The sequence below is a fragment of the Lonchura striata genome, chromosome 15 (assembly GCF_046129695.1).
Source record: "Lonchura striata isolate bLonStr1 chromosome 15, bLonStr1.mat, whole genome shotgun sequence".
Lineage (NCBI taxonomy): Eukaryota > Metazoa > Chordata > Aves > Passeriformes > Estrildidae > Lonchura > Lonchura striata.
Window position 1 is genome coordinate 17,856,869 of NC_134617.1, and position 23,206 is coordinate 17,880,074.

The window sequence follows — 23,206 nt, forward strand, 5'->3', positions numbered from 1 at the left end:
TCAGTTCAAAGGTGGCAGCAAATTTACAGTGGCAGGAAATATTTGGGGCTTAATATTTCAGGTAAAATTTGGTTTAGTGATTATATTAAAAGAAGGAACAAATGAGCACAAATACAACACAAAATCTTAATACATCTTGATATTTAACTCCAGCCTTGAGTTTCCCTTCTCAGCTGCTGGCACTGACCAAGCACACAAATTTTGTGTGCTCAGTACTGGACTTCTTTTCCCGCATAATATGCATTGGCAGTTTTAGGTAGCAACATCATTCTCCTGATCTATAAATGCACCTTCCACCCCTCACACAACATTACAGTGTCTGTGACTAGCTCATGTAAAGCAAATAGACATTCACAAAACTCTGGCTCTATAGCATCCCCATTCCTTGCCTACATTATTAGTCATAAGAACTACACAAAACTTGCAGAATTCTGTTTCTGCATTAGCCATGACAGCAGTAACTCCAGTTCCATGGCAAGCCATGGGCACCAGATTGACTCCTGATTATAGCTCTTCTGACAGTGCAGGAGTGCGTGCTGAACCACAGCAATTTGTAATAATCATGTGTTAACTGAGGGCAATGATAAAATCCCTCCAAAACACAATAATAATTCAAAAGTGTGTTTCTTACTAATATCTGTACTTTCAGTGCTTTGGCAAAGCTTTGACAAAAGCAGATTTTGGGGCAGAAAACACAAGGAAACCTAATACATGGTTTCACCTGGGCCCTGCTCTGCAATTTACATGTCTCAAATAACGAGAATGGCCAGTGCATGTGTGGTGATCAGGCCCACAAAACTAATGTATAAATTATGTATAAATTGCTGGCCTCAGTTCTGTCATCATCAGGAGTGTGTCATGCCTTTTCCGGGTAAAACGATACTAACTTTTGCACATTCAAACAATAATCAAGTATTTAATCCTTTGCCAAAAGAGAGCATCAGCAAAACAAACAACAACAAAAAAAGTATAAAATTTTTCACTTAGGTCAACATCTCAAAAAAACCAAAGCTGCCCCAAAGGACTCTGTGCTACCACGCTCATCTCTTCCTGCTGCACGGACTCACAAAAGACAAGTGGTGTGAGAGCTGTTAACACCAGTTAACACCAGTTAATCATCCCTGGTCATGTTGTGAGAACAAGTCTTGAAATCAAATTTTCATCAAATTAATGGGTACTCTGGAAATTTGTTGTTTCTCTGGGAATTAATGGTAATTGGCATGAGGGGATTCACCACCTTGAATCTCATCAGGAGCAGTCAAGAAAAAAACAGCTGAAACTTTCTAGGGAAGCAGCACTTATCTCACTCTTGGGTCCTGTAATTGACGACCCAACTCAGCCCACCTTCACACGTGGAGATCATAGGGAAACCTAAACAAGACACAACACACAGACCATGGGAGAAATGCAGACATAATAAAATGAGCTCTGAATTCTGAAGCCAAATAGTCACACAAACAGGGAAACTGCTGCCACAGCTGCTAACCACAAAGAAAGTTAATGTTTCCTTGCTCAAGCACAGCGTTCTTACAACCTGCCTTCTTATAACCACTTTGGACACCTTCACACTGGTTCCATTAAACACTCTAGTTCCCAATAGATTTAGGAGGGACAGCTTAACTCAAAAGAGTGTCTGCAAAGGAATGTCTTCCCACCCATATAGAGCAGTTCTTCCCAACACCAAAGCCCAAGGGATCACAGTCAGGTCCTGGCATTGCATCATGGCATGGCACAAATATCACATGACACTTGACTGAGTGCAGAAGAGCATTTTTAAAGTTTTCTTTTTGCCTGTGGCTTCTCATTAAGCATTTTGATGTTCTCATAATAAGCTTTTCATCAACATAGCTTTTGAGGATGAGGACTTTCTTGCAACTTGGGCTTTTGATCAACTAAAGCTTGCGCTGAATCAACTTCAGAAAACAAAAAGCTGTCCCTTGCTTCTCCCTGCCAAACCAAGCAAGGAAAAAAAACATCAAGTTCTACCACTATCAAGTACATATATGAAATTTTATGGAAAGAAATTTTATGCAATTACCTTTTTGCTGACCTGCTCCAGTTGAGCACTGTTGGAATACACATTTACAAATAAGGCTTTGGTCTTTAAGTTGAAAGAAAAATTGTGATTTCTCCCTGCCTCTGATTTCTACACAGTTAGCTGAGGTTGCAACTCCTAACCAGTACAACTTCACCAGTTCCTTCCAGGGCAATCATCACACAGACTTGAATGTTAATGTCCCACTTTCAGCCCAAGCCTGATTTTCTGTTTCTTGGAAAGGGTTGAAAATATGGGACACTGTATAGGTTTTAAGTGCTACTCTTCAATCAAGTGAAATATTACTGCCAAAATTAATTCAGTGGCAGGCAGTAAGCACTGGGGGACCCTGTCCTATCTAATTTGCTGTCATCTGCAGTAATCACTGCTATTAATATTACTGTGAAGAACATGTCACAAGCTTAAATTCATCACTTCAGCATGTCATTCAGGGAACATGTGCCAGCAGGACTGATTGCTCTTTCCTCCTCAGCCTCTGGTGTTAATATTGAAACCCCAACAGCAGTGCAGTAACCAACATAAAAATAACATCCAAGTGGCTGTGCCAGGTCTATGGCCATTAGAGGTTAGTGATAAATATTCAACAGCGCTCAAACTGGACATGGAGGTCTAGTCCTTCCAGGAACAGCTGCCCATTGTTAAATGAGGGATAGAGAGCTTCTGTGGTTCCACAGTACAGACCCAAAGTACAAAGATAGACCAGCCAATGCTCTTCACCTGATGTATAAATTTCCCTTTTTGGCTTGTAATAACAGGAACAATTAGAAGAGAAAGGGAGCAGAGGGTGGTTAAACTCACACAATGTAGGGATTGCTGCTTCCCTGAGGACACATTCTCAACTGGTGTCACTAGGTGTTCACCAAGGTCACATGACTGGAGAACAACAAAGAATGGAGAAGGCCCAGCCAGGTCAGAGATGACACAGTGGCACAGAAAGAAGAGGTTTCACTGGCCACAAACTCATAAGACCAAATCCATGCCTCACACCAATTTGGCTGGCAGGGTCTTCCTTGGCATACATGCAGTAAACGTTCTGGTTCAGGAGGAGAAGAGTAGGAGGTGGATGGAGGGCATTACAGGGATGGCAGCATAGTAGGAGAAAGTGTTCACTGTCAGGAGAGCCGATCCTGCCCTGGCTTTTGTCTGGCAGCACAGAGGGGAGTAACAGGAATGGTGTTAGGACTGCAAAACCTGTTGCAAAACCCTCCAGGGGCTCCCCCCTCTCCTTCTGTCTGCTCTTGCTGGAGTCATGCTAACAAAACTGTGCCTGCACACACAACAATAACCTGTGAGTGCTCTGCAGACATGCTGATAAAATCAGACACTTAGGCCTTATCTCACACCTAAGTGTTAAGCTGTTCTGTATGTTCTGACATCTCCTTCCATTTAGAACTTACTTCCTCCAAAGTACACTTTTCATTTGTTCTAATTTAATTTTTCTATTCCTGACTGAATTCCCTGACCTAATAAGACAGCAGGACCTTATAAACAGAGAACAGCAGCTAAATAACATTGTTGTTCTTTCAAGAAGAACAAACATGAAGAAATTAAAGACAATTAAGAGAATCTGTCTAAAGCTATCTTTGCAGAGTAATTATTATACATCAGACACTCTGGACACCATGCTCTGTGCTGGGGGCAGAAGGAGGACATTCTCTCGGACCGGTTGTGACCAGAAGCATCTCCTGCCAACATGGGCAACAGTGCTGACAAATGTTATGTGGTGCTTGTCAGTACTAACATAGTTGGCAAAGGGTTTCAGCAAGGGATAGGAAATCCACTTCAGCCATTATTCAGTGCTTTTGAATATAATCCAAGAGTTATAAGCCATTGCTTCTCTCATGGTGAAACCACACTACTGTGCACTAACCTATCTTTACCACAGAAAGAAAACAGCAAGAAAACTCCCAGCAGAATCCCACATATGCTAGACCAGAGAGGCTCCCACCTGTGGCCTGTAAAATAGCTTAGCTCTCCCCGTGAGCAGTGTAGATGCTACAGGAGAAAACAGTAATGGAAAAACCAGTCTGGGAAAAGATACCCGATAATAACTGAGATCTTTGTTCTGAAGGATTTGAGAGACTGATTGTGCACACTAAGAGTTTTAAGCACTGGAACATTCAGATGGGAGAGAGCTAGGTGCCAGAGCAAAGCCTTTGAAGCACATAAACCTCAGAATTATGTGCATTCTAGTAGGTGTCATCCAGTACAGACTTCTTCCTTTCTGAATAATTGTCATATATTTTAACTTCTAAATTATTTTATCCAATCTTTTCTTTGATATACAATGCACTTATCTCATTGGTCTTGGTGGCTGAGGGCTACCATTCTGTATTACATTCTGTAGGACACCCTCTCACCAGTCCAGGGTTTTGGCATGCAGAGAAGTGCTGGCAGGTAGGCTGCAGACCAAAGCAGGCTGGACACGTACCTGGGGGAAGGGCAGTGTTTGACTCTCTCATTATAATTTCATATTCTCTTCAACAGAAAATATCAAACAGCAATTCACTGGGGAAAGGACAGTCATTTTTCAGATACCACATGAAAGAAATATCTGTCTGGCCTGCACTAGATTATGTGAGACAATATTTTATTAAATATTACTTTACATCGCTGGCAAGTTATGACATTGATTTATTCCTTGTATTGAATTTGTTCACAGTAATGAATGTATTGCTAAATCCCCAAAGGCAGGCCCCCACATTTTATCTCACCTTTACTGATGAATTGTTTATCTGAAACTATTTAAAACCAATTTTTAGTGATTAATGTAACTTATTTTCTGGTCTTAAAACAGCATAGGCAATTAGCATCTGTAGAGCAAGGCCCTACCTAATCAGAAGTCAGAAGTAACACTTCTGGAACTGCTACCAATATCTTTTACACTGGTCTGTATTTCAGCACAGAAATCAGTAAGAGGGTGAATCAATGCTTATTGAAGCACATTCATCTCTCAGACATTCTGTAAAACATGGAGGATGGTCTAAGAAGAATTAATGGCTGCTGGCAAATCTCTTTATAATATTTAGAAAAAATGTATGGAAATAACTGGGAAAGTGTGATTCTCGATCAAAAGCAATGAGCATAATTCTTGGCTCCTGGAAGACAACCAAACAATTAATAAAAACTCAATGGGGTGGTAAAATCATTTAGGAGAAAATCCATCCCAAAAAAGAGTACAGAACTTCTGTAGCAAATACAAAATACATAGCCCCTTTGTGAGGTTTATGTGCTCCAAAGGCCTTGCACTATTACCCAGCTCTCTCCCTTCTAAACGTTCCAGTGCTTAAAACTTAAGCAGTGCAGAAAATGCTTTTCAGGAGGTCATCACAGTGGGGGTTTTCAGGAGGAATAAGCCTCAATATTGGTGCACGGAGGTAACCTCAGAGGGTTACCCTAACCAGGGTCAGAAGGCCTTTGCATCATTTTTGATGATTGCTGGGCTTTAAGGAAAGCTGAAATGCTAAAGCCAGGAGAGCAGTGGCAGCTGCTGAGTGGAAGCCTAGAGATCACTCTAAGGTATAGTCCACCCACTTTCTCTTCAAACTATCTACCTGTGAAAGAAATCCCTGCTCTCTTGAGCAGCTGCAATGGAAGGAGTCACAAGTTACCTTCCCACAAAAGGAAAAAAAAGGAACAGAGAAGTGGAAAGATGTAAAAAAAAGAGAAAATGAGAAGAATCATGCAGGAAAAAAAGCACATATTTGAAAAAAAAAAATTAGGAAACAGCAGGATGTTGAAATCAAGAAGCAATTAGAACAGTGCTAAAACACCTGGAGACCAGGTTTTGGCAGCAGGATAGCACCCCATCAGAATGCATCAGGAATTGCCACTGTGCTGTCTGCAGCCCCCTGACTTCCCCTGCCCGGCAGAGGCACGGCCAGCTGCGGGGTCACTCCCCTGTGTCCCGAGGAGAGTCGGGGAGCAGCTGAGGCAGAAGTTTCACTGTCTGCCTTGTGTGGAGGAGAGGCGGCAGCCGAGGAGGTAATGAGGGAGTCGACTCAAGGCTGGGGAAACAGTTTCAGCTTTAATCCAGGCTCCAGCGAGCTCCGACATACAGAGAATCCAGCAGCCAGAAATAACCTCGAGGCTTTTGCAACATCTTTAATACCGGGGCGGTAACAAGGGGAAGGAACACACATTGACCAATGGGGGGTTTGGGGGAGTGGAAGGTGAAAGGATAGACAGGTACAAAAACCAATGGGGGAAGCATAAGGGAGGGACCCGAGGCCCTCACCCAATCCCTTGAGGCCCAGGGTAGAAGATTCTGGAAGAAGGGGATGGGGAGCCGAGTGATGGACAAGGTAGCAGGGTGGAGAGGGAAGTTGGGGAAGTGCCCGAGCATTGTCAGGGAGATTGGCACTGAGGGACCGGCAGGAAAACTCAGGGTGGAACTCTGGGAGAAAATGGGGGTGTGGAGGGGCAAACCATTGCAGAACTGTTACAGAAATATAAAAACACAATACAACAAGGAATAACTTCTTCACCAGGGCCCCTTTATTGCCCAAAATACATCAGTTTTAAAGCTGGATGAGCAGAATGTGAGAACTTTATTGAAGGCCTCCAGAGATGTCCTATGCAGATAGAAGCTCACTAATTCTAAGCAAAAATTTCAAAGCCTACTAATCCTAAAGGAAATCCTACAGTCACTTGCAGGGTGACTGAGCATTTGCGACACCAAGAGAAACATCCCACTACTCAAAATGCTGCTTTAGCAGCCCACAGCCCATGTCTACATAGACAGTGGCATAGCACTGTCATCCTCCACAGCATCCAGAGCCATTTATTTGGTTATTTATTGCTTTGTGAGAAAATGTGTGAGCTTTGATGTTGCAGTACAAGCTGACATGTACTGAACATTAATCCAGTTATAAATAAAAAAACCCAGCTCAGTTTCATAAACCAGACTGTAGATTGACTGACAGAGGTTTCAACCAAGAACAACTCTCCTAAAAATACAAGCATTTGACTGGTTCAGAGGGTGTGGAGATTAGACCAATGACTTTTAGAGCTGGGAGCTTTGAATTGCCTATTAAAGTATGCTGTAAACAATAAAACAGGCTGTTTGGCTGATGTGCACTGGAGGTCTGTTGTGTGTTCCATCTCAGGCGCATGGCCCCACATGTCATGTGGTGCCCCCAGTGTGAGGACAAACAGTCCAAGGTTTGCCTCCAGGTAGAGTGGAGAGAGATACAGGGCAGACCCTGCAAAGCCTGCCCCCACAGTGAAAAGCTGGAAAGAAAGAGGTGAGGAGAGCCCAAATTTGCAGCAAAGTCTGCAAGAATCACAGCTGCAGGAAAGGCTGTGAGAGTCACAGCTAAAGGGCTGTGTGAAAGAAGAAACCAGAGAAGCTGAAAATAGAAGAAAAACCCCACTGAACATATGGGAAACTTTATTTCCGTGCCTGACCGCCCAGTACTAAAGGTATGGAAACTTCTTCTTGAGGAATAAGACCTATACTGTGATGAAGAAGAATTGTTAGCATTAATAATGTGGGCTAAGAACCACAGATTAAACACAACTAATTAGACACAGCTGCTTTTGACTTTAATACCTGGGCACAAACTGGTCAAATTATAATCCAAGCAGCTTCCAGAGGTGACAAAAATGTAATAAGAGTTCTAAAGCCATGGAAACTTCTTTTAGATTTAATAAGACGGTTCAATCCTGAAGCATATGATGAGGAATGGACACTGGACAGCTGAAGTATTTGTCTCAGTTTTTTTGTGACAGTTTGAGCTGTCACCAAGGTTTCCTCAGCTCCCTGTACTTTGCTGGTTTTCCAGCTGGGTAAGGGGATGGTGCTACACACACTGCACATCAAGCTAAGCAAGGCACAGCTTTTGGGTATTACATCTTTGAAGCTTCATTGTTGATAAACAACTGTGCTCATCCTGAGCATGGTGCACAGGAAGGGAATAAACTAGCAGCACAGGAGAGGAGTGAGCTCTGCCCCACTACCCTAGCACATCCTCACAGACTTAAGTCACCTTTGAGACTTCAGACAAGAAGAAAATGAGATTAAAAGAGATGTAACTAGAGGATACATGGACGTGGTTGATCTGAGGAGGAACAGTTAGTGTTCACAGTTGTGGTGCTGCCAGCCACACAGCATCTAAGAACTGTCCTGCATATGCTTGCACATGGATGAGATGGGAAGCATCAGACTCTAAAGCTCCCACCTAACCCATTCCAACCTGGCTACAAGGGAAAAACTAATGCCAGCTGCTTCTTAAGCTGTTTCAGCCAAACTGCACAAAGCCTACAGTAATATTCTGAGGGCAAAGCTTATCCTCTCCCTGCTTTCAGAGACCATCTCTTGCTATCCTCAGGTGCTAATTTTGGTAATAGATAAGACTCAGCAGTTTGCTGATGCAATTTAACTACTGAAAATAAGATATAGGACCCACGCTCCACAGTCTACTAGTGGTCCAAAGCTGAAGGAATTGGATGACAATGAACTTTTTTAGTAGCCTAATAATGGGCTGTATAGCATGAGTTTGTTTTTGGTTTTGTTTTTTTTTTCGCTATGTATTATAGCCACACTTAACTATCAAACCAGAGAAAACAGATTAGCAGGGAGGAGGAGCACAGATAATTTCTGTGTCCAGAAGGTTAATGCTATGGAGCTCCTGCTGTGATCAGTCACTGCCCCACCTGACCTGTCTCACATGTCTTGTGACAATAATAGATGTCAAGGTTTCCAAAACCCAAACTCTATATTAGGGGCAATACAAGAGCCCAGGCTTCATCAGACATTGCCACCCAGAGAGTTCCTCACCTCTGGTTCGTGAGACAAAGCACTAAGAACAAGGCAGCATGAATAATAAGCAAAAGACTTACCAAATGGGTCACTTTCTCCTCCAAGTGAAATCAAACCTCAGAGTGGCTGTACAATACTTAGTTTATGAGGGCTGATCCAAAAGTTCACACTGACTGCTCTGGCACCTGTCCCAGGTGCTTGCATGCTCTTACAGCCTCCTTTGACAGAAGCAAATTTTTCTCCCAGCTTTTCTTGACCAAGCTGACCTTCAGATTCTGTTTGCCATCCTGATAACATTATCTGCTTTCCTCTATTTTTTATTTTTCTTTCTGCATTTTCTTTTTACATATTGTCATCAAATAACTCTTCCCTTGACTAAGATTGGGGAACATGCAGAAACGAGCAGACACATGTTGATACTAGAAATTCATGCCATTTTTAATATTAAAAAGTTTGGCTTCTTCCATGGACTAATTTTGTATGTATCCACAGAAAAATACTGAGTTGGCTTGTGTGCCACTTGTTTCTTATGAATCATGATTTTAAAAATTTAAGATTTTAGCTGAGAGTTAGAACCAATTCATATTGAAGTTAGATACACCAATGATAGTTTAACAATTATTAGATGTTTAAGCTAAAGCTAATTGTTATATTATGAGCTCATTTATAGAAAGAAGTGGAGCAAGTGAACCATTATAGGAACATATTGAAACCAGGAGAACAATGCCCAGCAACTGGACTCTGTGTTAATCCATCACAAAGCAGGGGGCGTTGGATCGTGCCAGAGGGTCATAGAGACCTGATGAAGACCTTCCTGACTTCATCCATGGGATCACTGACCCAATTCGAGACCACTGACCCAATTTAAGAGAAGAATTGCACACGCATGAAGGACTAATAACCTAATTTTAATACAAAGCAGGGATGGGAAGTGCTGGGGTTATGCGTATGTATTATTTTGGGAAATAAATAAAGGCAAAAATCCTTGTGCAGTGTGGTCACACATTTTCAGAACGACCCCGCCTGTGCTGCCCGCTGGCATAATAAACATATCACTTTCTAACTTTGACTAGTTAGAGAGTCTTTGTTCATGATTTTGGGTTTTAATGATTCACTTATACTATGTTTAAACTTACAAATACATATAAACCCTGGTGAGGTATTCTTGAGTGTATTAGAAAGAGATTAATATCATACCTAAAAAAATAAACACGTGGGCTCCTGACACTATACTCATATTCACAGAGATGCAGTTCCTTAGCAATGAATGTTCATGACTCCTTCCACATTCTGTCCTAACCTCTTACTGTGCTCCTGAAGATTACACCAGTCCACTCTGAGGACACACAGGGCTGTAATTTAGGCTGGAACTTCCTGACCACCCTGTCAGACATGTCAGTCTCAGTCCCCAGCAGTGGCTTCCTGAGACAGGTTTGTGCTGGGCATGACAATGAAGGAGTGAAAAAAAGAATTTTGCCAAAGGCAAAATCATAATTCACTTTCTCTTATTTTTTTAGATTCTCCTTGAGGTTTAGGAAGTGGTGAAACAGTGGGGACAGATCATCATACAAAGTAAGACTGGGCTTAGACCTTCTTCTTGTCGAGAGAGCTTAATAAAATAAACCTTCATATTTTGAAGGCTTAATGTCTTGAGTTCAGGCAAAATCTAATCTGTTTATTTGAAAAGACAAAAAGAGAAAATGGAATACTCCAAGACAGGATGAGTACTTCTGAGCCTGGGTAGCTGCAAACTTTTCTCAGTATTAATCACTCATATTTATGCCATGCTTGACTAAAGAAAAAAAAAAAGAAAAAGCTACAAACTGGGACAAATATTCAAACCATTTGTCACCACAAAGGCCATGCTACAGATAGATGATATCCTTGAATGAAGGCAATAAAGGTTTTTTGAAACAAACAAAAAACTTGCTGTTCACTTTATAAATTTATTACCCTAATTCAATAATCCCTCTCTGTAAAATAAGTGATGCAGTTCCTAAGCAGCACATGAATGATTTTCTGAACTGTATGTTCAATGATTTCACCAAATACACAATGGTACCAGGGCACTCTGCTCACCTCAAGATCCCAAGGCCATTAGAAGCAGGGAAGGTAATTACAGCCTCAGGCAATGCTGTTGCTTTGCTTAAGATGAAACTATGTATGCATTGGTAGTTTGACAAGGAACAGAGAAGCTGTGTGCCTATAAATCCTGTCCTTTGGGATGCTTTCTACACCATGCTGCTCACAGTGCTGCTACAGAATTGTATATAGGAGAACTGAGTTATAATCTAGGACACAGTCTACAGTTCATGCCAAAACTATTAGTTAATCATCTGCAATGATTGCATTTGGCACAAACCACACATAAGCACAACAGAACAGCTGTAGGTACAATACCTTTACACAGGCCCAAAAGCAGTGGGAAAACCCAATGGCTTTCAGTGTGTTTGCCCATTGAGCAAACTGCAGCCCAGCTATGCCCAATGCAACAATGTGAAGAGGAGCACAGCTGGCAACACAGAAGCCAGAACACATAGAGAGCAAGGGAGAACAGAACAGGACTGAGAGCTGTGCAAGGAGATGTGCATGAGTTCAAAGAAGCAGAGCAGGAGCCCTGTCAGTGTCCTCTTGCAGAAGATAGTTAGATACTAGGCAAGATCAAAAGAGATTTTGCTTAGTGATTTAATAGCTTCTTTTTAACACAATTTACCCAGTCAGTGGCTAAATTTCTACAGGCTCATGCAGGGAATCTACTAAACACTCACCCTCTAGAAGCACTTGCCAGACACTTTGGAAAAGCAGCTGCACCAAACTCCTCCGGCTTCCACAGGACCTGGTGAACGCAAGAGGTGCAGTTGGAAGGTTTCTCCAAGGAACACCAACCTGCACTTCACATATGCATGCAGCACAGCTGCCTTCAGCAGTCTCAATCTCACTGCTGAACTTCACTCTGAATATCTACTGCTACTGGATTTAATTACTCCAATCCAACACTTCACTTTGAAGTATTTGCTTCTCACTTGCCCAAACAGTGGTTCCCTCCCACTTTTCTATGACAAAAAAATCCAAACTTGCTGCTGACAATAGAGCTAATATTTACAAATAATTGCCAAAAATATTTTAAGTTTGTAAATACCTCAGTAAAAGATGACATTTACACATTTACAATATGTCATGTGAGTCACAACAGACAAAATTCCTTGGAAAGCTGACATCTACAGATATTTAAATCAACTGTGTAAATCATATAGACACTGAACATGCAGGAGCTCTTTTAACATAGCTGATTGATTATTTCTATTTCATGTGGGAGAAAATGGATACATCACAGTGATGCTGTATTCTTCTTCAACTCTGCACAGCTGCCAGTACTGATGTTGGGTGATTTATTATCCCACACACTTGATAAAATTCTTTCAGAAGACAGCACCAGTTTGTGCTGGCTACACTTTATTTTTTCTTTGGATTTAGAAATGAAATGTGTCTTTCTGAACACTTTCATGAGAAAAAGACATTTAGGGTTCAGAAGATTTCAGTCAAGAGAAAATTTGGATTCACCTTTTTGTTCGCTTCTCCACCAGGGAAAGGATATATGAAAACATGTTTTGTGTTTTACACTAAATACAGTATTAGCTGTAATAAAAAATAAATTATCTCTGTGAAAAACACATATTTTATGATTGACTTTTCACAAACATTAAAATTAATATTATATGTGTAATGTTAGAAAGTTATGCTGTATTAATTTTCTTAAGTAGTATGTTAAAAATAGTTTTAGGTTACAACATAATGTTAAAATAGAAACTCTGTGATGCAGGATTTTTTTACTAGCTCAAGCAAGGGATAAAATAATCAAGAAACTCTTTGCACAGAGATAACAGTGACAGGACAAAGAATTACAGCCTCCTTATCAGAAAAGACAAATATTCTTCTACCTTGTCTCTGTCTTCATGGAACCACCAGGATTAAGGGGAAGGAGTTGACAAAAACCAGAGAAATTCTTAATTTGCAAGGAATTTATGCATCATGTATGAGATATATGAATATGCAATAGGATATTGCTTTTCAGGTTATTCCTTTGCTCACAAGGCATGCTTGTCATGGCTTAAGTGCCTGAGAGCATCGGGACATCCGTAATTCTTTGTTTTTTATTGTCTTGTAACTGTCCTAACTCTAAATTTTTATTACTCTAATTTTATTACTATTTTTGTAACATTTTATTATTATTAAACTTTTAAAATTTTAAAAACCAAGTGATTGGCGTTTTTCACAATCTCCAAAGTTTCAACATATTTTGTAAAGTTTCTGTATCTTTTGGCACTTCATTTTTTTGTGATCTGTATTAATACTTAAAAAGGACAAAGCCCTGTCCTATTTCTGCCTGCCACCCTTGTGCAGAAAGACATGTCCTATTTGGTGTTAAAGGAATCTGTGGAGGCTGCTCGAGAGGAAACTTAAGAAAAAAGCGCTTCTACTCAGAGCCCAAGGCAAACAGCACCCATTGATACACAAGCCTCTCCCTTGCTTCCAATGCCTATTGTTCCAACAACTTGGAAAATCAGGTGTGTGGGGCCCCCTCACCCTCCTTGGGCACAAGAGGTTTTTAATTGCTCAAAACCTCAATCACTACCCAAGCTAAAGAGGCGCTGGCATCGGCCAGCTGCACTGCCAGGCCACACAATCCTCCCCAGCCACTGAGCCTGCGCTGCTGCTCCTGTAAGTAGGTTATTGGCACCACGGGGAGCGAGAGCTTGAGAACTAACCTACGTGTTAATCTGCTTGCTACCCTCCTGTATTACTGAAGTGTGCAACTCTTCAGTTGCACAGCTCAGAATAAATGGGAAGGGACTCCCCGAAGAAAGCAGCGTTGGCAGCAAAGCCAGCCCCAAACTTTCCAGGCTGAATTAAGCTTGACAAGATTTGTAAAATTCCTGCACAATTAGTTCATGGCTTCAGACTTTCCTTCTGGACTCAGAGGATGCTGTAGGATGCAGGGTAACGTTTTTATAATAGCTGCTGAAGTTTAAAAACTGAGGCTTAGCTAAAATAAGACATGTAGCAGATTGAGATGTTTGAACTGAGAATCCTAGATATGTTCCAATTGGTGAGCAAGGAGATTTTGCAAGCAAGATTTACAAATCCACATGTCTATTTTGTGAAGATGCCTAATTAGAGTGCTGCAAAAATAAAGCTATCCAAATTAGGTACAGTGTTTTCTTGCACTGCCATGTGTCTGCAGGTGTAGCACTCAAGACTGTTAACTAATAAATCCTTCTGTAATGTGATCATTAGAGTGAACATCAACAGGAGCCAGTAACACAAGCGATTTTCCTTATATTTGTGAGCAGTTTCATTCTGTAAATATCTCCTTTCCTTTCACCATCCAATAAACATCTCTAAGATGGTAGCAGAAGGCAGATGAAAACTTATCCCTGATTTTGAGACTGGATTTATTTGAAGGAATTTAAAATCTCTACTCTTGTTCCTTTAAAGTATCTTTAATTCTGCAAATATCTTACTTATGTTTTAGAGTCTTTGCTTCAAAGCTGCACAAGCCTGCAGAGACTCCAGGCATGTGCACTCAGCTGCATGCTCCAGAACTGTGTGTCCTAGAAATGCATATGCATGCAACAAAGAATCAAACAGTAGGAAAAACATTTCACTCCATTTTCTGGAATGTCTACAATTATAAGAAGGAAAGAGAATATTAGAAAATAGAAGTAGGAAGGAGATAATTTTGGCAGTGTCTCCACATTTATGTGGACCATGAAATGTAAATTAGGTCAAGGCTCTCTTACTAGTACAAGAAACATTCAGTTAACAAATGTGTAGTTCTCTGGGAACCAGGCTTAGAAACCACCCTAATATGATCTTTGTTAGAATTTAAGTAATATTCTGCCGTCTTTTCAGCATAGAAACTAACACCTCCATCTCTCTGAGTTGCTGTCTCTCAACTGCAGATAGTTTCACACCACCCTTCACAGGAGAGAATGGATTAAAATACAAAATGTTATTTATGGAAAGATCAGACTCAAAATCAGGGAAACAGGAGCAAAATAGAAAATTTACATAACTTTGCCCTTAACAAATGTCACTTTGTTTGATGTAATACAACCTGATGAAAGAAGGGCACTTTGCCCTCAATCACAATAAAGAACACATTTCAAAGCGCACACAGGATTTAAAACATAAAGATTTGAGCAGTTATGGCTGACATCTGTTCACTCTGTACAAGATCTTATGGTAAATGCCACATAGACTCCTCAGGAAGGTGATGTTCATTTCCATGCACACACAGCCCAGCCTAGCTCTGTGGGGTTCCAGCTTTCTCTGCCCACTCTGGCACCAGAGTGGACACACTTAAACATTTCCATTTGTGGATAATCATGAATGTTCTCATTGGAGCCCTATGACCACTGTCTACAACCATTACTGATCTCAAAACACCCCTATGTTGTGGTCTTTGTGCTGTCTGACACTACAAAGCATCACTCACAACATGAATAATGATACCTTAGCTATGCCCTCCAACTCTCCTAATTCTCACATGCTTGGAAGCCAACTCATAGTACTTACAAAATACAACAAAACTAAATCACAACAAGCAACTAACTTAGGCAAACTTCTACATCTCTGACAGCTATCACACCGAAAAGGACAGCAAGGTGTTGAGGATGCCCAAAGACACTAATGCAGCTTGGCAGCATCATGTCCTCAACCTGCAGACTGGCAAATACAGAGCAGCAGGTGCTCTGAAGATGCAGACCTGGCACTTGCACCAGGTCACAGGAGAAGCACAGATGAAATCACATCTCCTGCAGCATCATTCCCACCTCATCCTGCCTCAGCAGTTCAATTTATAAGGAAATAAAGCTCATTAAACAGATTGCTCTATATTAATGGCTAACAGGGCAGAAATATTAAGTAAACGAGTGTAATTTGTGTGGGCATCTGCAAGGAAGCCTCCATGGGAACAGGGAGAGGATCAAAGGTGCACTCAATTTTTTATGTTTATTCAGGAATTCAGTAGGGTTTTAAACTTTCTTGCAGATGAAAAACACTACCAGACATGCAAGTCCCTTGCATTTATTTATATTTGTTTAACTATTGTAAACTGTTGTTTCCATACAGAATTCAGGCATATTAACTGAAAATACAGGCTCTAACATATATAAAACGAAACTGACACTAAACTATACTGACATTTTAAGACACTGGTCTCCAAACAGGAGCATGTCCCTCCAAAAGGCCAGATGCTGACAAAGGGGAGAAGCAAAACTGTGCCTGTGCTTCACAGCCCTGCAGCCCATGAGCTTGGCCTCCGCTCTGCCACACCCCAGCAGCTTCCAACAACTGGCAGCCTGGTTTTGATCCACATGGAGGTTAAGAACTTTTACCAGGTCATTACCCTCATCAATAATTTCCAGGCAACAACTCATAAAGGGACAGTTTTGTCAAATGCAAACAATGGAAAGAGCCATAACAAAATTCATTCTGAGTCTAAGCATTTCCACAGTTTCCAAAATATCTCATTAATTCCACAGGGTAAAGAAGAGTTTCATGTTTGAACCAAACTTTTAGTCTAACAACTGATGGGCTTTGTAGGTTTTACAAACCAGTAGAACACACAACATGAGAATGCATTTTCTTGAGCAGATGCAGCCCCATGTTTACTCTGCACAGCATTCACCTGGATGTGATTGGGCTGTGGGTGACACTCAGAATGACACAGTGGTCTCTCCTTGCATTGCTGAGCAGCCACAGCCACCAGCAACTGAGGAAAGTGCACACAGCATGCTCCTCTCCTGCGCTATATGAACTTTTGAACTGCAAGTACTTCATATCCATCAATAATAAGGACAGAGGAAACAGAAAAGACAGCATCATATACAAGAAATGCAAATGTAGTCATGTAAAGTGCTATAGCTGATGGCATTACCCAGAAAATACCTGATTAGGAAATGCCCTGCTTTTTGCTTCATACTTTCCTGGAGGGCTGAAGAGAACCAGGGCAACCCAGTGCTCAGTCAAAGAGGTGATTAGAAATGATGGAGCTCAGTTGTAATGTCCTTAACTCCTGCCAAGCAGAGGATGCCAAATAGCTAATGTAAATAGCCCCTTTTGATGACTTAAAGCCATGGAAATGAAAGGCATTTTTCTGAAAGATCAGTCTCTGGTTGACTTTCTATTCCAGTACCAAACCTGCTCTGCATGCAGGTCCAGCTGCTACCTACACAATCAGTACAGGACCTTGTGGGATCAGATTTCCTTTGCAGAACTGCACATGCTTGCTTTTACCCATTGTTAAGTATATACAAATGACCACCCAGGCAGAATTTTCCTCATGCCCTAATGTAGCTGTCTTTCCAGTCGTCTGCAGCCTGGCTTATTCTGTATGCACAAGACTGCAAATGAGACTTTCTCTCAGCTCCCATGTTAAAATATTGGTTAAAACAAAAGCCATGTTACAGGATTCAGCTCCAAACAAGGACATGCCTTCAGTTCCTGGGGTGCCAGTATCACAGTTCAGGGTCATGTTTGACACTCCCTGTGAAGCATGTAAACCAGTGTGCCAATTCAATTACACTAGCTTATTAGGATTAGCAGGCAACAATCCACTCTGCACTGACAAAAAAATTTCCTGCTTCCCAGTTCTAATTTTTATGCCCTGCTCCCAGTTCAAATGGCAACATGGTCAACAAGTCCTTTGAACTGTTGTGAATTAGGAATGCAAAGGGGTGCTGATCTCCCCACTGCACCACAAAGTTCACCTGCATGGGATGAAACAGTTTCACTAAGGGAAATTGTCCTTTCCCACACATGTTTGCTGGTTCCCAACATTTTGCAGCCAGAGAACTAACAGCATCATCCTTTACATGGCTATGTGTACCCCACAGGGAGAAACCCTCAGTTCATGCAGTTTGATGTGCTAAACAGAGGCCTTGCCTGAGGTTTCAACTGATTATCAAAAAATCTATGGGGTTGATGTGCAGGATCACTCACTAGAATAGAGCAACAGCAGCCTGGGAAAACATACCTGGGAACTTGGCCCTGAGCTGCAGGCAGTAAAATTACAATAATTGTCAAAATATTTGAGCTGTGCTTCTGAAACCATGCTGTAGATAGGTAAATCATGTGAACATGTCTTGTTTCATCCATATTTTTCTGCATATAAATTTGACAGGCAGAAACATTTATTTTGTCAGAGCACTAAAAGCCCCTATGTTCAGCACTGATCTCTGGCAGGCTGTAATTTGGCTCCCCCCTCCCAATAACACTCTCCTGTTCCACTAAGGAGCCCTCAGTAAAACAATGCCATGGTCTCATGGGTTTCCTAGAAACCTGCCTTCTGCAGCACAACACGTATCCTCACAGCCTTGTTCTCCCTTAGCTGTTCTCAGCCACACTATAAAATGTCCTATGCCTACAGACTGTAGCTGTGGCCATCTACAGAAACTTTGGGCACTTCCCAACCAGCCACACACAGAACAAATTTGGGAGAGAAGGGTTTTTGTGGAGCAAAAGAAAAGCAAACACTGATGTGTGTGAAGAGCTGTGGTTGTTAAGTATGTCAAGAAAGTAATGTTTGGATTGAAGAAAGCCAAACAGATGTAGTACAGCTGTGCCAGGAATGGATGACTCTGTTACCCTTTTCGTGTCTTCCTTAAAACATCCTGGTACCAGAGGCAAGCCAGCTTCCCTCCTGCCTGCTCATCCTCGGCCTGCCTGCAACTACCAGCTCAACCCCCAGGCAACTCTGCTGCCCCACGCCTTCCTGCTAGCACACAGTCCTCACTTGCCTCCTCCAGACTCACATCCTGCCCATGAACCTCTAATCAATTGTACTGTGCTTTGTTCAAACTCTTCAGAGCCTCTCTGCACTGAGCAGTGCTGGCAGAACTAAGTAGAGATGAACTGACTGCTATCTGTATCCTTTTCAGTCTGGACAGACATCACCTGACATTGACAGCCAGAAACACAGACTGGAAACATCTGGGCACAGCTGCCTTCACTTTTGACTTGACTATTTTGAAAACATGGATGCAGTTTACACTTTTAGTAATTTTTTATTTGTTAAGTGCAATCCATCTTATAAAAACAGTTACTTCCCCCCTCTGGCATCCCAAAAAAATAAAGGGAGAAAAATTAAATAGCTTGCCTGAAATCTCAAATATATTTTGGTTAAAAATTTTGCTGTGCTACCATATAGCTGTTGTTACCATAGTTGGTACACAAGGCCATTGGGCCCCTTCCTGCAGGGATGGTATGTCTAGAGCACTCTGCACCTGCTGGAAAATGCCTCTCAAAGAAATGCAAAAACTTCTGACCTTATAAATAGCCATGGTGTGAGCAGCAACAGGACACAGAGACCCTGAGCAGATGCTCAAACTTTCTGCGTTTCTGTGCCCTGACATTCTGTGGGAAATGCTTTTGAATATGAAACAAAACACTTAACTGTTGCCCTGATTTTTAAAAGTGTTCAGTTTTCTTTTATAGCTCTTCTGAAAGTTTTAAAGTTATTTTAAAAGTTTTCTGTGCCTTCTGATATTTACATATTTCTACTGGAGTTCTCACGCACTGTTCATGTAAATAATGATTGTTTTGCATTCTTCTTTGTGGGAGGAGAGAATTGATGGACTGTTGGTTTGACCAGTGTAGTTGGAGAGGTGACAGTTTCATCCTCCAATCCATTGTCACTTTTAGAATTCTATATATTCTCAGGTCAAAAATAAAATTGGCTTTTTTCTCTTTTGAACTTACCAAGCTCCTGTGTACTCATTTCGTGTCCAATAAAAACACTTAACATAATCACACAGGTCTGTCGCCCAATGTAAGGAAGTCACAGTCACACTTACACATGCACATCTAAAACTACAACAAATCACAAGCCAGTTTATTTAGTTTGGGAAGTTTCAGGGAATAATTTTAACTAATAATGATTTTGAATAATGAAACATTTCGGCTAAAAAAAATCCACATTTGAAAAATTTGTAAATCTTCAGTCTTTTTAACAAAGCATAAATAAGTATGAAAATAAAATATTTGAGCAGGGGTTTGTAAATGGAGAAATAAAAGATTTTTATTTTCCTCTCACATTTGACTAAAATCAGAATGACTTGATGTCATGGTTTGACACTGGCACAATGCCAGTGCCCCCATGAAAATACAACCCCCCAAATGATTTGCTGTGATATGCAATCAGGAACAGATCAGAGCAGGCCCAAGCTTAATAACAAAGAAGAAATTTTATTAAACTACTACAACCATAAAAGGGAAAAAAGAAAGAAAAAAAACCCCACTGAATCCAAGACGAAGACCTTCCAAAACATTCCTCCTCCACCCACCAATTCAAACAAACCACAGTGAGACACAACTTGGACCCCCAATCAGGTTCCCACCCTTCAGATAATCAATATGCAGTCCATCGAGGGAGACAGGAGTCCCTCCTGTGCCACAGACCCCCCAAGAAACACAGCTGCCACTTCTTGTGTTTCCATGTCACACATGGCACCACCCGGAGAAAAAAAATTGCCATGGTGACACTCTCCATGCACAGTGCTCTCACCGCTAATGCATGGACAGACTGCTCCATGGACAGACTGCTCTGAGGATTTTTCTTTTCAAGGATGCTCTGCCAAGACGGGAAAAACCAACAGTTCAGTTTCTCATTTTTTGGGATCACAGTCCCCCCCATTTTCTTCTTCCCTTGGGGCTGAGGGTCTCAAGAACAGAGATCATCTTCTTTTCTTCTTCTCTGAAGACAAGGGGCACCACGACAAACCTCCCCAACTTTTCTCTGTTCACTCCACTATTGTCTTTTTCCTCAGCTGCTGAAGCAGGTCTCTTGGCTCACTGTGCATCCTCTTAAAATACAGTCTCTCTTGGAGGAGGAAATTGGTTCAGTCTAGGGCTAACAAGAAAAGGTCCAGGCAAAAGCTACTCCATAATCTTCCCCCACAACCTTCTTTTCCTAACATCCCAGCTCCCAGGCTGTCTCTCTTCCTCTTTTTCACAAAGCCCCCATTTCTCAAGGAAGGGTAAAAGTCCTGACTCCCTGGATAGCTCTCGGCCCAGGCCTCCAGCTCCCACACTGTTCCCCCACTTCCACCTCCTCTGCCGGAGTACTGCTGGCACCATCACTGTCTCTTTCTCTCTCTCCAGAGAGACTCTGGCGGGGGGGGGAACACAGACATCCCAGATTTTCCTCCACCCTTCATCTGCAGGGGCCAGCCCAGTTCCAGCTCCTCCACCCTGGGATCTACCTCAGTCAGGCCATGGGCCCTCCCCCACTCAGCCACGGGCCAGGCAAGGGAGGTTTGCACTCTCCGCTGACCGGAACCAAAGAGAGCGAGTTCCCCTGGGAGTTCCGCTTTTAACCCCTCTGTGTTCTCAGAGGCGTGTCCAGCCTTTAATTGATCAGCCCAAGTGTCAATATCCAAACCCAATCACTGACTGGCTTGACCCTCTTCCTTCTGAGAAAATTCTCTTCCGTGTCAAACCACGACACTTGATAACTTGCCTTTGTTCACTTTACCCTGTTTTTTACTTCAGCATTTTCTCAAAAAAAGATTGTACGACCCTTACTGACTCTCATTTATATATGAGGTTACATTAACAACTGTAAAGCTAGGAATTACTCAAAACTTCTGCAACGTATTAAGTTTTAAGCTTCTCACATCTACAGCATTAAATATTTTCATTTGCAAAAACCAACTGCTTCCTAGTGCCCATTCCAAACATCAAATATCCAGTAATGCACACTAGAAGAGGTAGTTTGTGGAAAAAAATGAAACTTCAAAGCACTAGTCTGCAGAGCTGAAGTCTCTGATCCCCTCTTTTCTTTGTGGTGGGATTTCATGGCTCTGCATTGACATGCTGTATGTACAGAGAAACACAGTACTCGTACCAATGGGCAGGAAATCAGCATACATGTATGCTAATACAACATAGAACACTCTGTAGTGAACTTTCCTCCATCCATTTTATTTTATTCCAAACCTCCAAGCTGTGTCTGACTGTGGCACTTCAGGCAGGAGATGTACACCTGTGGGAAGCAATCAGGGACACATGTAGCTCATTTTAATTTTATCATTGGGATTCACTCCTAAGACCAGCTATTTGAGATCACTCTGCCTCACTGCCAAGAGTCACTTGAAAGCAAAGGAAGAAATTCAAAGCTAGCAACTGCATGGGAGCTAAAGAAATTTTGGCTGAAAGATGGAGAAGTGGGGAATGGAAGCAGTCACAAATCCATAAGACCTCTAACCTCACACTCAGGTGAACTCTGGTTGGTAGGACACAGGGAAGCCAGCTGCAAACAGCTCCCTCACCTCTGAGCCACCCATCATAGGTGCATCAGCCAGACGGCCGGGATGTTTGGTTGCTGTGACACACATCTCTCTGCACTTCAGAGAAATCAAAATGCTTTATGCAAAGAGGAACGTTCTGATAGGCACTTGTTGGTCGCCACAATTTTTCCAAATTGTTTCTGATTTGAGTGCTTACATCAAACAGTTTTGTTGCTGAGTGCTGTTCTGTACACTCTCTACACAGGTAATTCCCTTGAAAAACCTGCCTGTCAAATCCTCAGTTTTCAGTGCCGGCAGACAACTGTGGACTTGACTTGCCAGGCTCTATCAAATGACAGACAAAACTAGGGAGACAAAGTGAAGTGTCAGTGCCAAATATTGGCTCTTAGGCACAGTCAGGAGAAACCAAATCAGCCATTTCTTCCATTCTCTCAAGCATCTGCTCAGGTCTCCAATCCAGGGGGGTTGGGTGGGGGAGGAGGGGGAGAAACCCTGTCCTTGTTCTAGAAAGAAAACAGGTGAGCACTAATCTCTCTATTCAGAAAATACCAAGAGCACAGTCTGAGTCTTTAGAACACATGTATTTGTTCACAACAGTGGCAAGCTGTCAAGTTTCTTTGAGGAGCAGAAAGAAACTAGAGAAGGGGATCTTTCAATGCTTTTCTTTTGCAACAGAATGTACTGGGCAAAGTAAATAATAAGACAGCTTCCCTGCTCAAATCTATCATCTCCATTCCATGGCTGTACTAAGGCTGAAAACGTCCTGCTCCTTGAAACACTACTGAATTATCTTTTCACCTTTTGAGCAGAGAAGCAGGTTGTTCTAACATGGAGAACTGAAAGGGCACTGTCATGACCCAACAACCTTAGGAGCTCAGGGCAATCTGATGTTCTTATGAAGATTGTGAAATCAAGCAGAGTTGGTTACCTGGTAAGTAAACCACTTGAAAATACAGCTGGTCAGGCACAAAAGCTGATAATTTTGGTCAATAAGCCATTTCAAAATAAAGCCTAAAAATTACTCACTATAAAAATCATACAACTGACATGTTAAGCAAAGTGAATTTATGATGT

The 23,206-nt window shown here is 41.8% G+C and overlaps 1 protein-coding gene across 4 annotated transcripts in view; it reads right to left on the reverse strand.

Annotated features, from left to right (window-relative positions):
• Positions 1–23,206, reverse strand: part of LOC110475701 (A-type potassium channel modulatory protein KCNIP1) — a 242,019-nt gene that overhangs the window by 213,259 nt on the left and 5,554 nt on the right. The window contains exon 2 of one of the 4 annotated variants that reach the window (XM_021540043.2): positions 11,588–11,655. The exons of the other annotated variants lie outside the window; for them this stretch is intronic. The gene's annotated coding sequence lies outside the window, so the exon portion shown is untranslated. The remainder of the gene's footprint in view (positions 1–11,587; positions 11,656–23,206) is intronic. 4 annotated transcript variants of the gene reach the window in all.